This window comes from Canis lupus, chromosome 2, assembly GCF_011100685.1.
Source record: "Canis lupus familiaris isolate Mischka breed German Shepherd chromosome 2, alternate assembly UU_Cfam_GSD_1.0, whole genome shotgun sequence".
Lineage (NCBI taxonomy): Eukaryota > Metazoa > Chordata > Mammalia > Carnivora > Canidae > Canis > Canis lupus.
The window spans coordinates 82,502,962-82,527,606 of record NC_049223.1 but is presented as its reverse complement, the minus strand read 5'-3'; the positions used below and the strand labels follow the sequence as shown (position 1 = coordinate 82,527,606).

Sequence of the window (24,645 nt, the reverse complement as noted above, 5' to 3'; positions counted from 1 at the left end):
CTGCGGTGACATTCCTGGATGGGTTCTAAAGCCGCTGGTCGGGGATCCCTGGGGGGCTCAGCTGTTGAGCATCTGCCTTCGGCCCCAGGGTGTGACCCCGGGGTCCAGGCATCGATTCCTACATTGGGATCCCTGCAGGGAGCCTGCTTCTCCCTCTGCCTGTGTCTCTGCCTCTCTCTCTCTCTGTGCCTCTCATGCATAAATAAATAAAATCTTAAAATAAAATAAAGCTGCCGGCCTTAGCACACGTGGGCAGTTTGAACAAAATCACCGCAGCCTGGTGGCTTAAACGCACATGCTGGCTGCTGGGAGTTCCGGAGGCGGAAGCCCCCAGCCAGCGCCCGGGCAGATGCGACGTCTGGCGAGGGCGCAGCTCCTAAGTTCGTAGGGGACTGTTTCTCGCTGGGTCCCCACACGCTGACAAGGAGCAAGGGCGCTCTCTGGGGTCTCTTCTATAAGGGCACCCATCCCGTGACCTCAGCACCTCCCAAAGGCCCCACCTCCCGATCCCTTGACATTGGGAGCTAGGTTTCACCCTATGAAGGTTGGGGGGGACATGGACATTCAGTCCACAGGGGTGTTTCAGTAGGTAGAGGGGAGCCTTACACCTCCTGGCATCAAATCCTGGTTCTGCTCCCTCTTTTGTCACCTGAGACAAGAGACCTCACCATATGTGGTTCCCATTCCACAGCTGTAAGGTGGTGTGATGGGTTGGACTGTGTCCCCTCTCCAATTTGTATATTGAAGCCCTAACTCCCAGGACCTCAGAATGTGACCTTACTTGGAGATAGGGTTGTTGGGGATGTAATTAAAATCAACACGAGGGCCCCTGGGGCAGGGTGGGCTCCCAATCCAGAATAACTGGTGTCCTTAGAAAAGGGGGAGGACACAGGCACATACACACTCAACGCCAGGGACGATGGAGGCCGAGATCGGGTGACGTGTCTACAGCCCGAGGAACGCCAAGGATTGCAGCAAGCCCCAGGAGCTGGGGGACAGCCACGGACGGGTCCGTCCTCCAGGCCTCCGCAGGAAGCACCCCCGATGCTTGGTGGGGACGTCCAGCCTCTAGAACACGAGCCAGTGTTCCTGTCATGCAGCCCCCCGCCCCGTGGTCCTCTGTGCCAGCCGCCCTAGCACGTACTGCAGATGGAAAGAGCGCGAGTGGGGCTTGGTGAGGCCGTGTTTATTTATGTACTTGAGAGAGAGAACGAGCAGGAGGACGGTGGAGGGAGAAGCAGGCGCCTCGCTAAGCGGGGAGCCCGATGTGGGGCCCGACCCCGGGATCCCGGGACCGCGACCTGAGCCCAAGGCAGGCGCTTCACTGACTGAGCCCCCCAGGAGCCCTGAGGAGGTCTTAAGGTGAAATAAAATACTGGGTTTCCGAGGCCTGGCCCCCGGGGCTGCAGCAGTGTGTTTCTGCTCCGAGCATCACCCTCAATTTGTGGTTGTTCTCATCTGAAGCCCCCGTTTCACTGCCTGGTGCTCTGTCCACCTGGGCAAAGGTGAGCTGGGCCCTCGGGACAGAACCAGGCGGTGCCCACGGGCCCGATCAGGTGCTTCCGTGGCTGTTGACTTGCTGTGGGGCCTTTTGGTCAACCTGCGTCTCCTCCCTCGATGATGTTCCCTCTCCACGTGAGCCACTTGACCCTTCTGGAAGGTCAAGAGGAGACAGCGTAATCCTTCGCAAAATCGCGCATGTTTTCGGGGAAGGTGTTGTGTCACGGTGAGGGGGACTCCCTCCCAGTCCCTTTCCAGGTCCCACGGGCGCCCCTCTGGGCCGAGACTTTCCCGCGACTCCAGGGCCAAGGCCTAGGCAGGCTGCTCCCCGCCTTCTGCTGTGCAGCCCCGGGCTCTCCCCCCCGCCCCGCCCCAGAAGCTCTCGAGTGCGCTCGGAGAAACCACGCAGCCTGCAGCTCCCATAGCTCAGCTGCAGGGAGACAGCTGGGGACTGACTTTACCCAAAAGTACCCAGATGGTGATGGGCGGGTGAACACCGGGCAGGTGTGTTTTGAGGGCACCCGTGGAGGAACTCTCAGGGTTTAATAGGTATGTAGCTAATACAGACTGGAAAAAATATAACCAACACATCAAACCAGTGATGCACATTTTTAAAATTAAATTTGTATGAGAAAAAAGATGAGTTGCTTTTTATTCTTTAGTTTTGTAATTCCGTTTTATTTAAATTCAATTAATTAACATATAGCATATTATTAGTTTCAGTGGTAGAGGTTGGTGATGCATCATTGCACACCCAGGGCTCGACATCACATGCCCTTCTTAATGCCCATCCCCCAGTTACCCCGTCGGTGAGTTCCTTTTTTAAAAATATCAAGCAGGGGAGAGCCCCCCCTGCCCCAGTGGCTCAGCGGTCTAGCGCCTGCCTTTGGCTCAGGGCATGATCCTGGAGTCCGGGGATCGAGTCCCACGTCAGGCTCCCTGCATGGAGCCTGCTTCTCCTTCTGCCTGTGTCTCTGACTTTCTCTATGTGTCTTTCATGAATAAATAAATAAAATCTTTAAAAAAATAAAAAATAAAAATATCAAGTAGGGACATCTGGGTGGCTCAGTGGTTAGGCGTCTACCTTCGGCTCAGGGCGTGACCCTGGGGTCCTGGGATCGAGTCCCGCATCGGGCTCCCCCCGCATGGAGCCTGCTTCTCCCTCTGCCTGTGTCTCTCATGAATAAGTAAATAAATCTTTAAAAAATATATCAAGCAAATCATGCAAATGGCACATAAGGCAGAAACAATCATTATGGTTCTTACAACTAAAATTTGGAAAAACATAAGAGGCACTGGATGGCTCACGAGGCCTCCATAAGTACATAACAGTTCAGATCTGACAATGGCAGCTTTTTGAAGACTTTCTACGCGTTGCCAGTCCCCCCAGCCCCTTCACCCCACAGGTCCCGCTCAGTGGGTTCTGCGCCGCGGCCTTGTTCGAACACTCGCATTTTACACCGGAGAATCCAGCGACCAGGACGGGCGGCCTGCCTTGGACACTGTCCAATGTCATTTAAAGGACCCTCGTGATAAAAACACTTTAAATCTCTGCTCAAAAACCTTGTTAAGCCTTCTGTTCAAATTTATTGTTTGAAACTGTTCTGCACTAAGAAATACAGGCCTCGCTGAGAGCCGCCTCTCCGGCTCTCTCGGCAGGTGTTTGTGTGAGTTGTAAATCGCTCAGTCGTTGCGGCAAGAAGGCATCGTGCAGTCTCCAGCAGCACCAGAGCGGTAGCGTCCGAGAATGGCATTGGAGGGGCGGCTGTTTGACTCTCCTCCAACATCCGAGGGGAGGTTCATCACCGTCTGCACAACCTCTGCCTGTCGCCGTGTCACCTACCCACTTCCCACCGTGCGATCCCCGAGTTTCGCTTCTGAGCCAGGCCACACGGTGCACCCGTGAGTCTGAGCCCCGTGGGCTGATTCGGACGCCACCGACGACCATGTACAACTCTGCTCTTAGATTTTAGGGGAAACCCAAATTCAGCGTCCCTCTGCATGTTGCAAAGTTTTTTGAAGACGCTGGGAGCTCAGCTTTCCAGCCTGCAGCCTCTTGCTACCTCTCCTTACCCCTCCGGGCATAGTTTATGTCAAGCAGGGAAGACTAAACCGATGTACGTAATACCACCGACGGCTAATGAGGAAAAGCAGTTCCTGTAACAGCTCGGAAGAGGCTCTGGGTCTCAATGAGGAACGAGAGCCGGGTTGTGTGCGCCTCATTTTTAGATGGCAAACCGAAATGTCACAGGGTGTGCTCTCAGCTGTCAGCTTCTAATCTAATTAGACAGGATAATTGGGGAGGCTGAGCCTGCTGACGGCTGACAAACATATTGGGCTCATTTCATTCCCTCTAATAGGACGCTGGCAACACCGAGCTTCCCTTGTAACCGTGTCAGCCCCGCTGGCCCCGCGCGGAGAGGGGAAGGCTTCTAAACTCAAAGACCAGAGTCTACTTTGATCCACAGATGGTTTCCGGGAGAAGAGCTCAGCGCTGAGGGGGCTGGGGAAACACATGTGTCATGGGCTCAATCCAAACTGTAAAAGCAAACCAACGGGAAGGACAGTTGCTTATCGGATGAGGCACAAAGCCGAGCCAAACTGCTAAAGAACCGCTAGGGAGTGTCCCTTCCACGAATCTTGAGGACACGCCGTGAACAGAGCCCAGGCCTAGAGAGGGCCACGGCCAGGAGATCCTCGCAGAGCCCTGTCGTCAGGGACAGCGAAGCGGAGTGCGTCACCCCCTCTTCCCTTCTTCACCTGCACGGTTGATGATTCAAGCAGGACGCACCAGATCAGCCTTCTGGCCCTCTGACCAGTGGGTCTCCATCTCCTGGAGCTCCTGGAGCTCCTGGCCATATTGGCTCCCACTAGAAATAGGTGCCCCTGTCCTATTAATTTTCTCTTGGCGCTGTTGCAAGCTACCACACATTTAGTGGCTTCAAACAACATGCACTGATGATGTCACAGTTCTGCGGGTCAGAAGTGTGGGTGCAGCATGGCTCAGTGGAGTCTTCAGCTTTGAGGAGGTCAAAGCTCAAGGGCCAGCAGGGCCGTGTTCCTTTCTGGAAGTTCTAGATGCAAATCTGCTTCCGTGAACCTGCGTCCAAGCTCACTGAGGTTATTGGTCAAGTTCACTTCCTTGGGTTTGGACTGAAGGCTCCGTAGCCTTGGTGGCTGTCTGCTGGGGATTGATCTCTGCTCCTAGAGGCTGCCCGCATCCTTCTCATGCTTCCCCAGCGTCCTCCTTCCAGCACAAGGGGGTCAAGTCTCTTTCACACTCAACATCTCTCCAACTTCCTCTTCTTCCTCATCTCTCTGATTCCAGCTGAAGAGAGTTCTTCGCTTTTAAGAATTCTTGTCATGATGGGATCCCTAGGTGGCTCAGAGGTTGAATGCTTGCCTTCAGCCCAGAGTGTGATCCTGGAGACCCGGGATCGAGTCCCACGTCGGGCTCCCCGCATAGAGCCTGCTTCTCCCTCTGCCTGTGTCTCTGCCTCTCTCTGTGTCTCTCATGAACAAATAAATAAAATCCTTAAAAAAAAAAAAAAAAAGAATTCTCAACCTGAGACTGGGACAATCCATATAATGCAGGATCTGCCTAGTCTCTTGCCATGTACCGTAATATCTTCACAGGATCCAGGGATTAGGGCATGGGCGTCTTTGGGGAGAGGGGATGTATGAGTGATTGCCACGTAATTGTACATCCATGAAAATACTTTATCTTCATGTAGTTTAAATGTTGACCCTAGATCTTACCCACCTTAATCATTTAAATTTAGCAAATTATTTCCTTGCTACAGAGACCACAAACTTAGGTTTGGCCCAGGCAATATCCCATCTACCATTTATTATTCCAAATTGGTGCAATTCAAAATAGTGAAAGTTCAAAAAAAAAAATAGTGAAAGTTCACAAAGGCAAAGAGAAGGTCTAATATTATTGTGGATCAAGGATTTGCCTGGCCACCTTGTGGACTCACTGTCTTTAGGGCCAGAGATGCTGACACTTCAGTTTAATTGATTTAATTAATTAAATATGATAAGTTGGTTATATGGAAAATGGCTACAAAAAGACACCAAGAATATTATTTGATGCATACTTCATGACAACCACACTGAGGTATGGATGGAAAAGGATTGCAAGCTTGATGATATGGGGCCATCCCAGGCTGCTGGCTGCGTTGTGAGACACACAACAGTAATGGAAGTAGGAAAAGCCTTGTGCAAGGCACTGGCCTTGTGCAGGCATCTCTGGATGCACTCAGGTGACAACCAGGATCGTACAGCACGCTGAGCGAGATGCTTTCTTACAGCCCTGCTCACCCTGAGCTTGACCTCAGCAGTTTGGAGAAGCAGTCATTTCTCCCCTATTCTCTGTAAGAAAACCAGAAATCTGATCCTCAGTGTAGAAGAAGTTTTCTGCCTTTTTTCCAAAATAATCCACTTTAGTTTTCACATGCCCCCACGGCCTCCTTGTGAATCGGAAAGGAACAGATGCAGATAGTGATTAAGTAATTCATCAAAGATGACACCATGGCGAAAGGCAACTAGGGCTCAAGACTCCTGATTGTGGCCAGTGGGGTATGTTCTCCAGTGGGACTTAACCAATCAGGTGGTGAGCTGCCCTTTCCCCGAATTTCCACTTCCATCTCTTAGTGAATCATTTGGAAATTAACTGTACGTGACTCCGCAAAGAGAACAGGTGCCAGATGTTTCAGATTGGGATTTACCTGGACTGGCTACTCCTTGCGGTGTTGCTTCTTTTAAACCAAAGATGACAAATTTGAATCCTGCCTGTACTTGATGTGAGCAACTTCCTTTTTCTTGTGGCCTGTGCCTGGTGCTGTAGATAGATGGATAATGGATGGATGGATAGGTGGATGGATGGATGGATGGATGGATGGATGGATGGATGGATGGATAAGTGGATAGATGTGTGGGTGGATGGGGAGATGGACAGACAGATGGAGCGAATGGGTAATTATGATTGGTGTCCTCTTTGCCTATGCCTAGCTGGGATGTTAAACTTAATCATGCAGCCGAGAGGTAATCACATCAAATTTACCGGCATTGTTATTGCACTGTGAAGATGTGAATTAAAATAACAGCATTTTTGCTTTAAGAAGAAATATAACCAAATAATACAAAATATATATAATCATGATTAAAAGAACAAAAGATACTATACCCAGAAAGGCTACCGTGCATGCACTGCCTTAATTATTCCTGGCAGATAAACCATGTTTGTTTCCTGGAACTACTTATCTCTTCCCATGGAATAAGAATCCTGAATGTACCACACTGTTAGACATTATTCATCAGATTAGATTAGCGTAACTAGTAATTATTATTTTTTCTCTGCCTTCTTTGCCAGCACACACAAACATACAGATACAGCAGTGGCACCTGGGACAGTGCCATTTGACATCTTTTCCTGTGCACCATGGGTCTGGCCTTTGGCAAAGACATTGAAATCATTATTTCTGTTCATTACAAGTATAAATTACCATCCCCATTTTGTAGGTGGAGAAATCAGGCCCAAGATCACAAGTAAGTTAGAAGCCAGCTCAAATGCCACAGCCATAGGTGATCCCTTGGGTTGTTGGGTCCCTTGCTCATTTCTCAGCGATGTCTCAACAACCTGTGCCTCTCTCCATGGGAGCACTAGAGTGAGTGCGTGAAATCTGTCACCACGTCTGAATCATCCTTTTTATCTGTACACACACAGATGCAGTGCTTTTGCACATACTAACCCAGCGGTACCTTTTTGCTGGTTGAAAAGATGGGACTCATAAAGAGTATGTTCTTATATTTACAGAAGGAGGGAAAGGAGAAAAATTCCTCCCAAGGAAGGAAATACCTACATCTTTTTCCTTCTGCTCCCTCTCATCCCCTACACATTTTTCATCAGTTCTCTTAAAAATAATATCTCTGTTTTAATATATATTCATAAGCATTTTTATTACCCACCAATACCCCTCAGAGATGGTAGCATGTTTTAAAAATGGCCTATATTAATTTTGTGACAATGATCGAAATGAAACTAAAAGTAGCACTTGTGTGTTTCCTGCCATATTAGTGTTGACTTCATTAACAAAGACCCAAGATTGCTAGAAAAATGAGGGCTCTTGGTCAAAAATCAGTAAGAATTTAAAGATGGAAACCAAGCATGAGGGCTTGTCAATGACACAGGTCACATGCCCATGAAGCCAGCCCTGGGTAGGGAGAGAGATGTTAACATGTACACAGATCTATAACCACAGCTGTGATTAGTACAGGTGTTAGGAGAGATCGATTACAAGCCCTGAGTCCCCCCCCCCCATAACTACATTGTGCTTTCACAGGAGTAGATGCTCAAAAACTATTTAGTCAATTGACAGTTTGAAGTGTCCTGATATTACGGGAAGGATTTCCACGGACTGCCATGGAGAATATGATGGATTATCATACTAATAATAGCTAAACTTATTGGCTGTGGCTGATGGTGTGATCGATGCCAAGCAGTGCATTAGGCCCTTCTTGTGTTTGTGTCATTGGATCACTACATGCTCCTATATGTTAGAAATGATACGATCCCCATTTTTCAGATGAAGAAATAAGTTTTAAGAGATTGGAGGGTGCCTGGATGGCTCAGCTGGTTAAGTGTCCAACTTGGTTTTGGCTCAGGTCATGATCTCACAGGTCGTGAGATCAAGACCCAATTTGGGCTCCGCGCTGAGTGCAGAATCTGCATTGGACCTTCCCTCTTCCTCTCCCTTCTCCCAGCCCTCCTTCTGCTCAAGCGCATGTGTCCTCTCTCGCTAAAATAAATAATATATTTTTTTTAAGAGATAGATTGGAGAACTTGCCCAAAGGTCACCCAGCTGATGGGTGGTGGAACATAGTAATTAAGTCAGCCACTGTTTGCCTGACATATAATGCTGTGCTTTTAAATACCATGCTGCATGCCTCTTTAAGGCTAAAGCATGTATTTGATATCTCTTCATTGTGTCCCATCCTGCCCCACTTTTTGAAAAGTTCTTAAACCCATTTTGCTTCCAATGAAATTAAATCAGCCAACATTTATTGAACCTAGCCCTTGCTCTGTGTAAGGCACAGAGAACCCTCCAGTTACCTACAATCAAGCTAGGCCAGCGCAACTAGTTCTGTTGTATAATTAGTACCCACGGGCTGATGGCTAGGGCTGCTTTGTCAAAGAGGTTGCAAAGTCTAAAGAGGTTAATCTATGTAAAGAGACTTGCATAGTGCCCGGTCCATCGTGCTCTGTAAGAGCTCACTGTGTACCGATGTCATTCTCAGTGTATCCCGGAGTCCACCGTGGTTCCTACCACATAGTCTCCACTCATATTCTCAAATGAACAGATGGAAATTAGGAAAGTGGGAGAAAGCCCCAGGAGTTATTGTAAAATATGGTTTGGCAACCAGAGGACTTTTCTTGTGGGATGAGGAGGATGACAATACAGTGATGGAGCTGCAGAAAGGACAAAGAAATTTTCAAAAAAAAAAAAAAAAAGAAATTCAGTAACACTTTGAGAGGGAAGGGTTAATCAAGGGAGTCAGGATGAGGAGAAGGAGAAAAGCTTACACTCTGCTCTCACATGTGTTCAAAGGTGACACATTACCTGTGCGTGATTATTTTCCTCTCCCGTTGGCTTTCAACTCGAAGTTTAATAGGATGATGATATATATGTATATATAAGGCCATGAAACCAGAATTTGACCTGCTAGGTTAATAAACACTAGCAGTTACAGTAACTCACAAATTACAGGTCCCAATTTTCACAGCCGGGTTGCAGGCATTAATTAAAACCGGTGTTGCAAATCACAGCATTTTGGAAGGCCTGCAATGTTTAAATTATCAATGGTGTTGCTACCTTAATTTAAAAAAGCAACTTCCATCATTTTTCAAAGAAGAGTACCCTAGCCAGAATAAGTCCATCTCTCACGCTCGCAGAGTCATTAATGCGCTAGAAGCAAATGAAAGTTTTTAATGCCTTTCAATATGTTTGAGTACAAATTATCAGACTTTACTTGCCACTGTGGCCAACTCTGCATATTATATAGTACGGAATAATTAAGGAGATGTTATTATGAGTAAGTTTTTGGTTTGGTTGGTTTATCAAAATCTCTCTCTCTCGAATTTTCAGGAGGGGCAGTATTGGCCCCAAAAGGGGTAAAAACTGATCCTTGATGGGGAAGCTCAGATATTACAACTTCATGACTCTCCAAAGCCCCAGTACATTAACAGATAGATAGTATATCTATGGTACTAAAATTTTATGGAGTGGGATGGTAAATGGGAAAAGTGTCTAAAAAGTCTCCTTAGGGAGATAATGATAATTTGAAAGAAAAAAAAAAGTTTGAGGAACTCAGCTCAAGACTTCTGTACATGTGATTTTGATCCATCTCTCCACTTTGTGATAGAGAATGTGTCTTCATGTTTTTCAAATGACAGTGTTAATGGATGGAATATTTTGTCCCTCCCCAAGCAGACTCCCACCTTGAAATCCTAAACACCCCTCTGATGGCATCGGGGTGGGGCCTTTGGGAGCTGATTTGGTCTTGAGGGTGGAGCCTCACCAATGGGACTAGTGCCCCTGTAAAAGGGACCCCCAGAGCTCTCCTGCCATCTTTCAACTCTGTGAGGACACAGGGTCTCCTGAAAGAGGACCTCACTAGAATATGACCATGCTGACACCCCGATCTGGGACTTCCAGCTCCCAGGACCAGGAGAAATAAGTTTCTATTGTTTATAAGACACCGCATCTATGATGCTTTGTTATAGCAGCCCAAACAGGGCTATATAAGACAGGCATTATGCAGAGAAACTAGAGAGCTAGACTTAACCACAGAAATAAAATGTCTGCTATCAGTGTGACCTGGGAGAAAGTTAGTTTGGGAGAAAGGAATAAATGGCAGCCAGAGTCTGGAGTTGGATGACAATGGTAGAACCATATGGGTCAGGTCAGAGAAAGCAATGGGGTAAGTAGAAATCCTAGAGAGCCATGCTGAGCGGGGGCAATGTGTGGTGACACTGGGGCAACACCATGTCAAGGTGGGCAGTGGTGAGTAGAAGTTAATGAACGAAGGGACACGGTCATGAGGGCTGACCTAAGGCAAGGCTGGAACAGGGCACACATGTACGTTAGGGAAGGTGGCACGAGTGATGGAAAAGTCACCAGCTCTGAAATCTCTGATTCCTCCAAAGTGTGAGTAATATCTCTAATCGGATCAGCTTCATCCATGTGCTCATTCCTGAGCATCCCTTGGAACAGCCAGCCCTCGATCAATGGCAGTGGGGCCAGCCCTACTCAGACTGTGTAGGTGAACGATGGGGGGAAGGAGATATCTCCAAGGACAATTGCTGAAAGGACATTGCTGAAAGAACAGAGACCTGGATGTTGGGGGAAGGAGGCCAGCTGATGCTGAGCAGGGCGTCGCACAGAGCTGCTTTCCAACCTGGCTCGGGCACCCTGGACACTGTGGTCATGTCTCCGAGCCTCAGCCACACCCGTTACAGTGAGTGCGTCCACGAGCAGGACCAACGACACAGGCTCATTGTGAGGATTGGATGTGAAATGAAGGTAACGTGTCTGGCATCTTGTCAGTCCTCAGGGACTGTGGCTCTTTTTCCTCCTTACTGAGGAATCCTTTCCTACCAAAGAAATGCGGTTTATGTTGATTAATATGTGTCCACAATAAGTAATTGAATGAGGAGAATCACTGCTGAAATTCATAATTCATTAACTGTGTGCTTTCAATGAGCTTATTAACTCACTAATTCTCCACAGGGTTGTTTTTCTTCTCCTTTTTCAATGTCCCTCTTTTTTTCTAGACCTTATAAGGCACTGATGTACTCCCATCATCCTTTCAGTGCCTTGCCTTGCTCTGATTTTGAGATTTCCCCTGCTATCCTCCCTTGAATGGTGCCTGGTAATGACACAGTTTGCCAGTAAATGGGGTACGTCCCCTGAGGAGGGAAGGGATCCTCATGGTGCAGTGAGAAAGGGTCTGCCACTCACTGGTTTGCTCAGGCGCCCATAATAAGCACTACAGACAGGGAGCCGAAACAGCAGAAACGTATTGTTACGTAATTCTGGAAGCTGGAAGCCCGAGCTCAAGGTAGTAGCAGGGTTGGTTTCTTCTGAGGCCACTCTCCTTGGCTTATAAATGGCTGTCTTAGTCCTCTGTCTTCACGTGGGCTTCCCTCTGTGCATCTCCTCTTAGGAGGACACCAGCCATATTGGATTAGGGCCTAATGACCTCCTGGGTTCTTAAAGACCCTGTTTCCAATACAACCACATCCTGAGATACTGGGGGTTAGGACTTCATCATAGGAACTGGGAGGTGGGATTGGGGGGTGGAGACACAACTCAGCCCATAATAACCACTTGTAAGCTGGAGGCTGTGAACAAGTCTCCCAACCAAGCAGTTGTGATTAAAACTCTTCCTAGAGGCAAGGAACTGGAACCCACTCAAGGCAGCACAAGTAAAAGTAAAGTTTACTTAAATAGTTGCAAGATTGTGATCTTCCTAAGACAACTGAAATCCAACCATCCTCTCTCCATTTCTCAGGACTCACAACATGGCTCCCATCTCTGCTTTATTATATCCTCTCTCTTTCTCTCCCTCTCCTCCTCTCCTTCCCTCCCTCTCTGTCCTTCCTATCTTTTTCTCTACTTACATATGGTCCAACAAGGCAAGTAATGCCAAGCTAGTGTGATCTTTTACCACCAAATGGCTTTAGTCTCTAAATCTTAAAGTCAAGAGAGAAAATCTGATTGGTCATTGGCCAGCCTCATTGGTTGGTCTTGAGTCAGCTGCCCGTTGCTGGTCCAGGCGGCTGGGTCCGAGCCACAGGGGAGCAGAGCTATGTAATACGAAGGTTTCCCAGGCTCATCCATTCAGCAAGTATTAAGGCAGGGGAGTTCCCGTGTGTGGAGGCTGAAGCATGGACACACAATCCATACTATGCCTACAGCTTAAACCTCAGCATTCCCATTTGCGAAGGAGACATGACAATATGCACTTCACAGAGTCATTTAAAGAAGAGATGAGATGATGAGTTGCAGACTTCTTTGGTGACCCTGAAGCATGTGAGATTTTTGTAGAGTTGAACAAGAGCTTACTAATTACATTGCTATGTCCCTGTATCAGTGAGCGCCTGACCCAAAATTGCCATGTAACAAAACTCAGTGACAAGTCACAACAACCATCAGTTGTTCTCATGGATCTGCAGGTTATCTGATGTTGGCTCATTTAGGCTGAGCTCAGATTAGGGTGGCTGTGCTCTAAAGGGCTCTCACCTCCTCCTGGAGCCGGTGCACTAGCCAGGATATGCTTCTCATGGTGACATGGGAGGCTCAGGAATCCAAACAGAACCCAACAGTCTTCTTAATGCTTAGGAATCTGTCTTTGGTGTTTTTCATCCTAGGTACATCCTAGGATGAAGCCGCCTGGGTCACAGCTTAATAAGTGTTAGATGTGTGGTGAATCAATCCCTTACACCTTCATGGCCAAAACTAAAATATATTCAGGACTCATGCTTTTTGAGTTCATGTTAGTGCATGATTTTCATAAGCACTCCTTACTCCAAGAAGTAGGACACGTAAAACTCAAACATTCTTGGTTTTTTGATTGCCTTGATGATTCTTGATTCTTTTCCATCAAATTTTACTTGTTTAGTGGTGTTTTCATTGAATTCTTCATTTAAACTAGAGAATTTGCAAAACGTTAAAACTCTGAGACTGGGAGACATTCCTCTTTTGTTTCACAAATTAGAGATACTGCAGCTTGGAGAGGTAAAATGACTTCTCCAAGGCCTCAAAACAGATCCCAAAATGTGTCTCACATTGGGCTAAATAAAACTCGGATCGAATAAAATTGGGAAATTCTGGTGATGTTAGGGAATTGCAGATTAATTTTAATATGTCTGGGATTTTTATTTCTGTTTTGGATCAAACCTAACTTGATTTAGCCAAAAGGTGTTATTCATGATTTCTCAGACCCTATCTAGAAATCTGGAAATTAAACAGAAAGGTGTGAGTCAGAGTGGGAGAGAATTTGCAGTTGGCTTGCCGAGTTGAGAAGATAATTTTGTACCTGCTCTCCAGATTTTTCACCAGCCTCTTGGCCCTCAAACTCCTTATGAAATAAGTCTTAATGATGTATGTATATACAAACCTCTTTTTGAATTGCTTATTTGTGTTTCTCTACTGTGAGGATTTGACTATTAATCATGACAAAATCACTGATAGGGGAACTGGAGATTTAGAAAATGCTAGACAATCATCTAGTTTTAAAAAAATTATATAGCTCATGTTCAAAGTTCAGCACTGAGTTAAGGGCAAGAAAAATGCTAATAAATACACAGAAAAACAAAAATAAAGTCTAATGTTTTCTGCCTCATAGATCCCTCTTTTTTAAAAAAAAAAATTATTTATTTGAGAAAGAGAATGAGTCAGGGCAAGGGGCAGAGGGAGAGGGAGAAGTAGACTCCCTGCTGAACAGGGCCCCTGCCCCACCGAACGTGAGGATCAGTCCCGGACTTGAGGTCATGACCTGAGCCCAAGTCAGACATTTGGCATAGACCGAGCCACCCAGGTACCCCTCGTAGAGCTACATGAAAGAGCTCCTAGACCATATTCCTTTCTTTGAGTCATTTCAACAGTTATGTCCTGTCCCCCATCTTCTCTTGATCTTAACCCTTCTGTTCTGAAAGCATGATCTTTCTCAAATTCTGAAGGCTGGGGAAAGCATTTTTATTATTCTCTCAGGCCTTGGTGTAAAAGATCTTCTAAGTAAAAGCATTTGGGTAAAGAGCAACAGATTCAAAATATGCAAATGATGAGACACTCATCCTGCAGTCATAGAGAAGCCAAACTCCTACTACTGTCAAATGAAGTTCTCCCATCTGGGAGGGCTGGAGGTTTGCTTTTCCTATTTATGTATTCTTTTCCAGGGTACCCCATGCTAGGGCACACAAAGGCTGCAGCACCCAAGATGATTCTGATGCTTTGTTGTCTGCTTTTGAACGTTAAAAAGGATGTGAGTTGTGAGCTACAAACATCGCCTCAGGGTTAATATTTTTGTAAATGAAAAATGTGATGAAATGGACATTTGCGCATCTCTAATTATTACAATGCTTTTAAACAGAACCACTTTGTTGTATGAAATGGGAAAGATCGCTCCCTTGCTGACTTCACCACTGTCTTGAAATCTTACATCTCTAGTCTGCTGGCTTCTCTTGTTGAGTATATTCCATGCCACCTCCTTTCCACCCTGACTCCACCCCACTTCACATGGACATGCCTATTTTTAACTCACTCGTCCTCATTTCAAAGGCATCGAGAGTGAAGCCATCCAAGGATCTGATGAGTCCTGTTGTCCACTGTCATCTGGGAAACTGTTGGTTCTATTATGACTTCATTCACACATCCGCATCCTCCAAGGAGCATAATAGAATCAGATTGCAAGGCTCACCTACGGAGTGTAATATGGTTTGCTGACTTGCAGCTTGGGAATCTGATTTATAAAATGCTTTATGCAACTTGGATGCAGGTGATCGGTGGACAAGACCTTGTGAGACACTGGTGTGGTCCAGTGTCTCACAAGGAGAGTGGGCTCTCAGCCACCCAACTTGGGTTTGAATTCCAGCTCCATCCTGGAATAGCTGTGATTTTGTGAGCATGTTACTTACTACTCACTTTGTTCTCCAATTTCCTCATCTGTAACATAGGGTGATATATATGTTGCAGCACCATCTTAAGTGATGAGTTTCTGGTATCTAGATGGAGCTAGACTTCTTAGAGATTTAAATTCAATTAGCCAACACATGGAACATCATTAGTTCTAGAGTAGAGTTCAGGAATTCATCAGTTGCATATAACACCCAGTGCTCATAACATCACATGCCCTCCTTCATGCCCATCATCCAGTTACCCCATCCCCCCCACTGTCCCCCTCCAGTCACCTGTTTGTTTCCTATAGTTAAGAGCCTCTCATCATTTGTTTCCCTCTCTGATTTCTTCCCAGTTTTCCCTCCCTTCCCCTATGATCTTCTGTGCTGTTTCTTATATTCCTCATATGAGTGAAACCATATAATTGTCTTTCTCTGATTGATTTACTTCATTTTGCATAATACCCTCTGGTTCCATCCACATTGATGTACATGGTAAGATTTCATCCTTTCTGATGGCTGCATAATATTCCATTATATATATATATCCATATATATATTCCATATTCCATGGAATATATCCATATATATATATATATATATATATATATATATATCCCACCTCCTTTCCACCCTGACTCCACCCCACTTCACATGGAAGTGCCTATTTTTAATGCACTCATCCTCATTTCAAAGGCATCCAGAGTGATATATATATATCATATCTTCTTTATCCATTCATCTGTTGATGGACATCTCAGCACTTTCTATAGTTTGACTTTTGTGGACATTGCTGCTGTAAACATTAGGCTGCAAGTTCCCCTTCAGATCACTACTTTGTATCTTTAGGGTAAATCCCTAGTGGTGTAAATGCTGGGTCACAGGGTAGCTCTATTTTTAACTTCTCAAGGAAACTCCATACTGTTTTCCAGGGTGACTGCACCAGCTTGCATTCCCACCAGTAGAGTAAGAGGGTTCTCCTTTCTCCACATCCTTATCAACATTTGTTGTTTTCTGACTTGTTAATTTTAGCCATTTTGACTGGTATGAGGTGATATCTCATTGTGGTTTTGATTTTTACTTCTCTGATGCCAAGTAATGTTGAACATTTTTTCATGTGTCTATTGGCCATCTGTATGTCTTCTTTGGAGAAATGTCTGTTCGTGTCTTCTGCCCATTTCTTGATTGGATTATTTGGTTTCGGGTGTTGAGTTTGATAAGCTCTTTATAGATCTTGGATACTAGCCCTAAATCTGATATGTCATTCACAAATATCTTCTCCCATTCCATAGGTTGCCTTTTAGTTTTGTTGACTGTTTCCTTTGCTGTGCAAAATCTATCTTGATGAAAGCCCAAGAGTTCATTTTTATTTTTGTTTCCCTTGCCTTTGGAGACATGTCTTGCAAGACATTGCTGAGGCTAAAGTTGAAGAGGTTGTTGCCTATGTTCTCCTCTAGGATTTTGATGGATGCCTGTCTCACATTTAGGTCTTTCATCCATTTTGAGTGTATTTTTGTGTGTGGTGTAAGAGAATGGTCCAGTTTTATTCTTCTGCATGTGGCTGTCCAATTTTTCTTCTGCATGTGTCCAAATGGGCTATCCAGCACCATTTGTTGAAGAAACTTTTTTCCATTGGCTATCTTTTCCTGCTTTGTCAAAGAGTAGTTGAACATAGGGTTGAGAGTCCATTTCTGGGTCCTCTATTCTGTTGCATTCATCTGTGTATCTGTTTTTGTGCCAGTACCACACTGTCTTGATGACCACAGCTTTGTGATATAGCTTGAATTCCGGCATTGGGAGGCCACCAGCTTTGGTTTTCTTTCTCAACATTCTTCTGGATATTCATGGTCTTTTCTGGTTCCATATAAGTTTTAGGATTATTTGTTCCAGCTCTGAAAAATGTCAATGGCATTTTGATATGTATTGCTTTGAATGTCCAGATTGCTCTTTGTATAGACATTTTAATAATATTTATTCTCTGGTCCATGAGCATGGAATGGCTTCCCGTTTCTTTGTGTCTTCTTCAATTTCTTTCATAATTGCTCTGTAGTTTTTAGAGTACAGTTTTTTTGCCTCTTTGGCTAAGCTTATTCCTTAGGTAAGTTGGCAAGTGGTGCCAACTTCTCTACAATTTACATCTTATGGCTCTAGGTACAATTGTAAATGGAACTGATTCCTTAATGTCTCTTCTATCTCATTGTTGATGTATAGAAGTGAAACTGATTTCTGTGCACTGATTTTATATCCTGCCACAGTCCTGAATTCCTGTCTGAGTTCTAGCAATTTGGGGGTGGAATCTTTTGGGTTTTTCATATAAAGTATCATGTCATCTGTGAAGAGTGAGAGTTTTATTCCTTCTTTGCCAATTTGAATGCCTTTTACTTCTTTTTTGTTGTCTGATTGCTGAGGCAAGGTCTTCCACTACTATGTTGAACAACAGTGGTGAGAATAGACACCTTCTCAGGTTCCTGACTTAGGAGAAAAGTTCTCAGTTTTTCCCCAATGAGAATGATATTTGCTGTGGGCTTCTCCTATATGGCTTTTACAATATTGAGATTATGTTCCTTCTTTCCCTGCACTATGGAGAGCTTTAATCAAAAAAGGATCCTGTATTTTGTTAAATGCATCAATTGAAAGGATCATAAGTTTCTTGTCCTTTCTTTTGTTAATGTTATGTATCATATTGATTTGTGGATGTTGAACGACCCCTGCAGCCCAGGAATAAATCCCACTTGAATAATCCTTTTAATGTACTGTTGGATCCTATTGGCTAGTACCTTGGTGAAAATTTTGGCATCCATGTTCATCAGGGATATTGATCTATAATCTTAGATGGAACTTAATTAATGTAGGGTTGTAAAGGATTGTAAAAAAAAAAAAAATTCCAGAAGAGTTTCTGTCTTTTCTCTCTCTTTCTTTCTTTCTTTCTTTCTTTCTTTCTTTCTTTCTTTCTTTCTCTCTCTCTCTCTCTCTCTCTTTCTCTCTTTCTCTCTTTCTCTCTTTCTCTCTCTCTCTCTTTCTCTCTTTCTTTCTTTCTTTCTCTTCTTCTTATTTTTTTAGAGATAGTGTGTATGAGTGGTGGGGATGGGCAGAGAGAGAGAGAGAATCTTAATCAGGCTCTGAACCCAGCATGAAACCCTATGCAAGGCTTGATCTCATGACCCTGAGATCATGACCTGAGCCAGAATCAAGAGTTAGGAGCTTAACCAACTGAACCACCCAGGTGTCCCAGGAGTTTTGTCTTTAACATTTCTGAAGACTAACCCAGTTGTCCATGACTCATTTCTTATTCAAGAACATGACTCAACAGAGGGGAAAAAAGTTAGCATGGAATGGAAGGGTTGTATGGGACCAATTTATTTATGTGTTATTTTGCTTACATTGTAAAATTATAAAATCGATTGTTTTTAGAAGAGTGTGACTATAATACATATGTATATGTAAGGAATAATCTTTAAAATACCACCTTGCAAAACAATCAAGCACCCACCACCTCGTTAACAAATTGGTCACAATTAATATTGAAATCTCCTGCATGTGCTTTCTTAATCACATCTCCCTCCCCCACCAGGGTAAGTACTAGTCATTATTTGGTATTTATCATCCCCATGTGCAGAAACATTACTGGGAAATTTGTTACAAATACAAATTCTTGGGTTCCACTCCCAGGCCTACTGAGTTAGAAACTCTGGAGGAGAGATCTAAAATGTGGGTTCTGAGAAGTGCTCCAGGTGCTTCTGATGCCCAGTGAAAACTACAGTTTTATAGTAGGTAGATGCTGTGTGTCTCTACATGTGTGTGTTAGTGTGTCCCTAAGTAATGTTATTTACTTTTATCTGATTTTGATTGACCTCTCAATGTGAAATCATACTTTATGTGTTCTTTTGCTCCTTGATATTTTTCTCTATCTTCTGTTTTTAAGGTTCATACATATTCATATGTACATCATAAGATCATGTATTTTACAGCCATATAGTATCCATTGTTGAATACAACAACTTATTTAAACATTTTAGAGCCAGTAGACATTTAGATTTTTCCTAATGGTTTGCTCTTTGGAGCAATGCTAGCATGAACATTCTTGAATATTTAATTGATGCACCTGTGCAAAAGGGTGTCTCTAGGGAAGTGCTTCCTAGTTTTTTCATGTCATAGTGAGCAGAGTAGAAAGTGATAATATTTGTAAACAGAGGTAAACAGGCTTCTCAGGGCCTAGAGTGAATTTTTAGTCTTGGTTCTCAGAACTTTTATCCAACTGTCCTTTCATATAGAGAGGTTAGAAATCTAAAAAACAACAAAATCTCAGACTGGCTTGTAGCTGGGTTTCTAGAGCTGAGTGAGATTTTCCCAATTAAATGTACTCACACAAGTTAGAGAAGGCCTTTTAGGGGCCAAAGCCATCTTCCCGGATGCTCCTGGCCACTGTCACTAGCAAGTTCCCTGGAATAGCCTCCCTGTGTCCTCCTTCATACATCTGAGTGACAAGGAACGATCGCAGGGGAAATACAAATCAAAACCACAATAAAATGTCACATCACGGGGCACCTGGGTGGCTCATTCAGTTAAATATCCAACTCTTGATTTCTGCTCAGGTCCTGATCTTCGGGTATTGAGATCGAGCCCCAGTTGGGCTCCACACCAGGCGAAGTTTCCTTCAGATTATCTCTCTCCCTCTGCCCTTCTCCCACTCTCCCTCTGTCTAAAAAACAAAAACAAAAAATAACTCACTTCACACCCTCTTGGATGACTGTAATCAAATAATCAAACAGACATATTGTGGCAATTGTTGTCAAGGATCAGTTGGAGCACTCATACCTTTGGCATGTGATGCAGTGGCTTTGGCAGAGTCTGTTGGTTTCTCGAAAGGTTAAGCATAGTTACCAGGCAACCTGGCAGTCTCACTCCTAGGCATACACCCAAGAGAAATAGAAGCATGTGTCCATACAAAAACCTGTACGTGAATGTTCATAGCAGCATTATTCATTTGTAGCCACAAAGTGGAAACAGCCCGAATGTCCACCTGAACATAAAAACCAAATGTGGCATATCCGTACAATGGATTATTATTATGCCATAAAAAGGAGTAAATACTTGGAATAAAGAACGAAGTACTACATACAACGTGGATGAACCTTGAAAACATTATGCTAAGTGAAGGAAGCCAGCCACCAAAGACTTTATGTTGTATGATCCCACTTATATGGAATGTCCAGAACAGGCAAAACCATGGAGGCCAAAAGTAGACGCACAGTTGCCAGGGGCACCATGGGGGTGAATGGGGAGTGACTGCTGTGGGTTTCTTTTGGAGGAAATGGAAATGTTCTAGAATGAAAACCTCTGAATTGTGCACTGGAAGCATGAATTTTATGATGTGTGAGTTCTGCCTCAGATAGGAAAGAGGGAAGAGTGGGTGGGAGAGAGGGAGGGAGGAAGGAAATAGACAATGGGAAGGGCAACCCTCCTAACCTGGCTTCCCTAATCCTGGGATAGAGGCTCCACATGCCCCATTTCTAGCTTCCCGTGTGTGGCAGTCAGTTGCAGAGAGAGCGAGGATATGCCTCCATCATAGCTCCAGGGATATCTCAGGGGTAGTAGGTCCAAAAGTGACTCCATTCTGTATGTACCTGGGGGTCATGACAACAAGAATGCTCCCTCAGCCCCTCAGACAAATTTCTAAATGCCTAATTCCCAATAGGAAATCATTCTCCATTTTAAATATGTAGAATGGTTTTTGTTTTGAGCATTAAACCCCATCTAATTTATGGCCACAGACAACCACCCAGGAATTCCATCCATCCCTAGGTATACCTACCTGCCTCAGGGATAACAGGATTGTCATCCTAAGGAAACTAATTGGTATTGTGAGTTTTTTGTTTTTTTGTTTTTGTTTTTTTGTGTTTTTTTGGCCAGGGTATAAAATGGTATGAAAGGTATGAAATGATATTATATTTTGTTAGATGTTTTGCTGATTACTAATGAAGATGATATATTTTAATGTTTATTATCTTTTTTCTACGAAATGCCTGTTCATGTGTTCTTTTTTTTAACTGTAACTTTCATATTGATTCTTGGGAACTCTTTGCTTATTCTGGATAATACTCCTTTGTTCACTGTTGCAAATGGCAAAAATCTTCACTTGTGACTTGTCTTTTTTATTCTTTAAATTTTCAGTATAATTAAGTTTTGCGTGCTATTAAAGAAATCGTTCCTTAGCCTGAGATAAGATATTCTCCTACATTGTTTTCTAGAAGTTTAAAATGTTTGCATTTTGCTCTTAGTTGCTGGGCCATTTGAAACTGGTATTTTCTCCCTGGTGTGATAGAATCCAGTTTCATATCTTTCCCTTATGGATCACCAATCTTTCAAGTACCCCACAGATTTATGATGTTAGGTCTATCATATTCCAGGTTCCCATTTGCATTGATCTGTTTCTGGGCTTCTGTTCTGTTCCACTGTCCTATTGTATATCCCTTGATGAAGACTATATTTTCTACTGTAGCCTTATAATTCTTGGTAATAAGTAGGGCACATTTTCCTACTTGGCTTTTTTTTTTTTTTTTTAATGCCTTGGCTGTTGGGGGAAGTATTCTCTTCTTCCATATTGATTTTTGAATCAACTTATTGAGTCCCATGAAAAAATTTCAGTATTTTTTTGAAATTGCATTAGATTTAAGATAATTCATATCTTTACCCACCATTTGCTTCAATGTGGATGGAACTGGAGGGTATTATGCTGAGTGAAATAAGTCAATCGGAGAAGGACAAACATTGTATGTTCTCATTCATTTGGGGAATATAAATAATAGTGAAAGGGAATATAAGGGAAGGGAGAAGAAATGTGTGGGAAATATCAGAAAGGGAGACAGAACATAAAGACTGCTAACTCTGGGAAACGAACTAGGGGTGGTGGAAGGGGAGGAGGGCAGGGGGTGGGGGTGAATGGGTGACGGGCACTGAGGGGGGCACTTGACGGGATGAGCACTGGGTGTTATTCTGTATGTTGGCAAATTGAACACCAATAAAAAATAAATTTATTATTAAAAAAGATAATTCATATCTTTATAATATTAAGTGTTCATATCCATGGGCATGGTATGTCTCTTCATTCATTCAATAAAGTTGTATAATTTTCTACACATGAGTCTTATATATCTTTAATTAGATTTGTTCTTAAGTACTTCATTTATGCTAAGGTAAATGGTATTTTTAAATTGCATGCTTGGTTGCTGGTGTATAGAATTCATTGTCTTTCACATATCAGGAAACTTGCTAAATTCTTTTCTTCATTCTAATAATTTTTCTATAAATTATTTGGATTTTCTGATGAAAATTATATGTGGAAGAAATGACAGTTTTATTTTTATAAATCGTTAACTTTTTTTTCTTGCCTTCATTTAAAAAAATATTTATTTTGCTGTGCTGACTAGGCCCCCACCAGCACATTATTGAACAGAAGTTGTAATCATTGGGTGGGTTCTTGTGCTGTTCCTGATTTTAAAGAGAAGCTTAAGTTTCACCATTTAGCATACAATTTGATGTAAGTTTTTTATAGATGTCTTTTTAAGTTAAGGAAATTGATTCTATTCCTTGTTTGCTAAGAATTATGCGGCTGCCTCTTCCTCTTCCTTTTTTTTTTTTAATTTATTTATTTCAGACAGTGAGAGAGTACACAAGAGCAGGGAGAGGGACAGAGGAAGAAGGAGAAACTGACTCCTCGCTGAGCAGAGAGCCCGATGTGGGGCTCGATCCCAGGACCCTGAGACGATGTCCTGAGCTGAAGGCAGATGCTTCACCAACTGAGTGACCCAGGCACTCCCTCCCTTCTTGTTTTTCATAAATAGCAGCTGAATTTTTATTGAAATGACCATATGTTTTTTTCTTCTTTATTCACATAGTGAATTACATTATACTAGTTTCCTAGGGCTACCATAACAGAGTACTGTAAACTGGGTGGCTTAAACAACAGAAATGTAGTGTCTCTAAGTGCTGGAGGCTGGAAGTCTAAGATCAACATGTCCACAGGATTGGTTCCTTCTGAGGGTTTGGAGGCGTTTTACCTAACTTCTGGTAGCTTCTAGCATTCTTTAGCTTATAGATGATATTCTCCCTATTTCTTCACATCATCTGCATCTGTCCTTTTGTCCATATTTTCTTTTTTTTATAAGGGCACAGTCTTATTGGATTAGGGTTTACCTTAATGATCCCATCTTGATCATTGGCAAAGACCCTATTTCCAAATAAGCTCACATTCCTAGGTACTGGGGTTAGCGCTTCAACAGTTTTTGGAGGGATGCAAGTCAAGCCATAATATATGTGAATAATTTCCCAATGTTGAACCAACCTTGTATTCCTTTATCATGCTATTCTGTTTTATACGTACATTGTTGGGTTTAGTTCCATTATTTTTTAAAAATTTTAAAGATTTTTATTTATTTATTCATGAGACACACAGCAAGAGAGAGGCAGAGACATAGGCTGAGGGAGAAGCAGGCTCCAGGCAGGGAGCCTGATATGAGACTCGATCCTGGATCCCAGGATTACAGCCTGGGCCAAAGGCAGATGCTCAACCGCTGAGCCACCCAGGCATCCTGGGTTTAGTTTCTTAATCTTTTATTTAAATTTAATTTTGGGAGCAAATGAGTGACACAGTCGGTTGGGCATCTGACTTTTGGTTTCAGCTCAGCTCGTGATCTCAGGGTTGTGTGATTGAGCCTCAAGTTGGGCTCTGAGCTCAGTGCAGAGTCTGCTTGAGATTATTTCTCCCTCTCTCTCTGCCCCTCCCCTTTCAAATAAATAAATAAACAAATCTTTAAAATAAATAAATTTAATTTTGGACTTCTGCCTATATATTCATCCATGAGATTGGCGTGTAATTTTCATTACTGGACTGTCTTTGTCTGGCTTGGATATCCAAAGTATAGGAGCCTCATAAGATAGGTTTTAGGAAGTAGTTCCTCTTTTTTTTCTGTTTTAAAAAAGTTTTTATTGTAAATTTTCAAACATAAAGGTAGAGAAAATAATGAAAAGAGGACTCATGGGCTCATTACTCAACTTCCAAAATTAACAATATACAGCCAATTGTATTTTATCCATTACCCACTGTGTCAATCAGCCTGGGCTGCCGTAGCAAATTACCATAGACTAGGGATGTAAGAAACATTTATTTCTCGCAGTTCTGGAGACTGAGAAATCCAAATTGTAGGTGCTGGCTGATATGGTTCCTGATGAGAACTCTTCCTCTGGCTTGCGGAAGGTTGCCATTGTAGAGAGAGAGATCATATCTCTAGTGTCATATCTCTAGTGTCTCTCCTATTCCTAAAGTCTCCATCCTCATGACCTAATCGCCTCCAAAAGGCCCCACCTATAAATACACTGGGGCTTAGAGCATCAATATATGAACTTGGGTGGGGATGGGGGACAAAGACGTTGAATCCATAGCACACACCCAACCTGAATTATTGTGTTTT

General features: G+C 43.5%; 1 protein-coding gene across 4 annotated transcripts in view; it reads left to right on the top strand.

Annotated features, from left to right (window-relative positions):
- Positions 1 to 24,645, top strand: part of KAZN (kazrin, periplakin interacting protein) — a 1,012,902-nt gene that overhangs the window by 307,477 nt on the left and 680,780 nt on the right. The gene's annotated exons all lie outside the window — the stretch shown is intronic.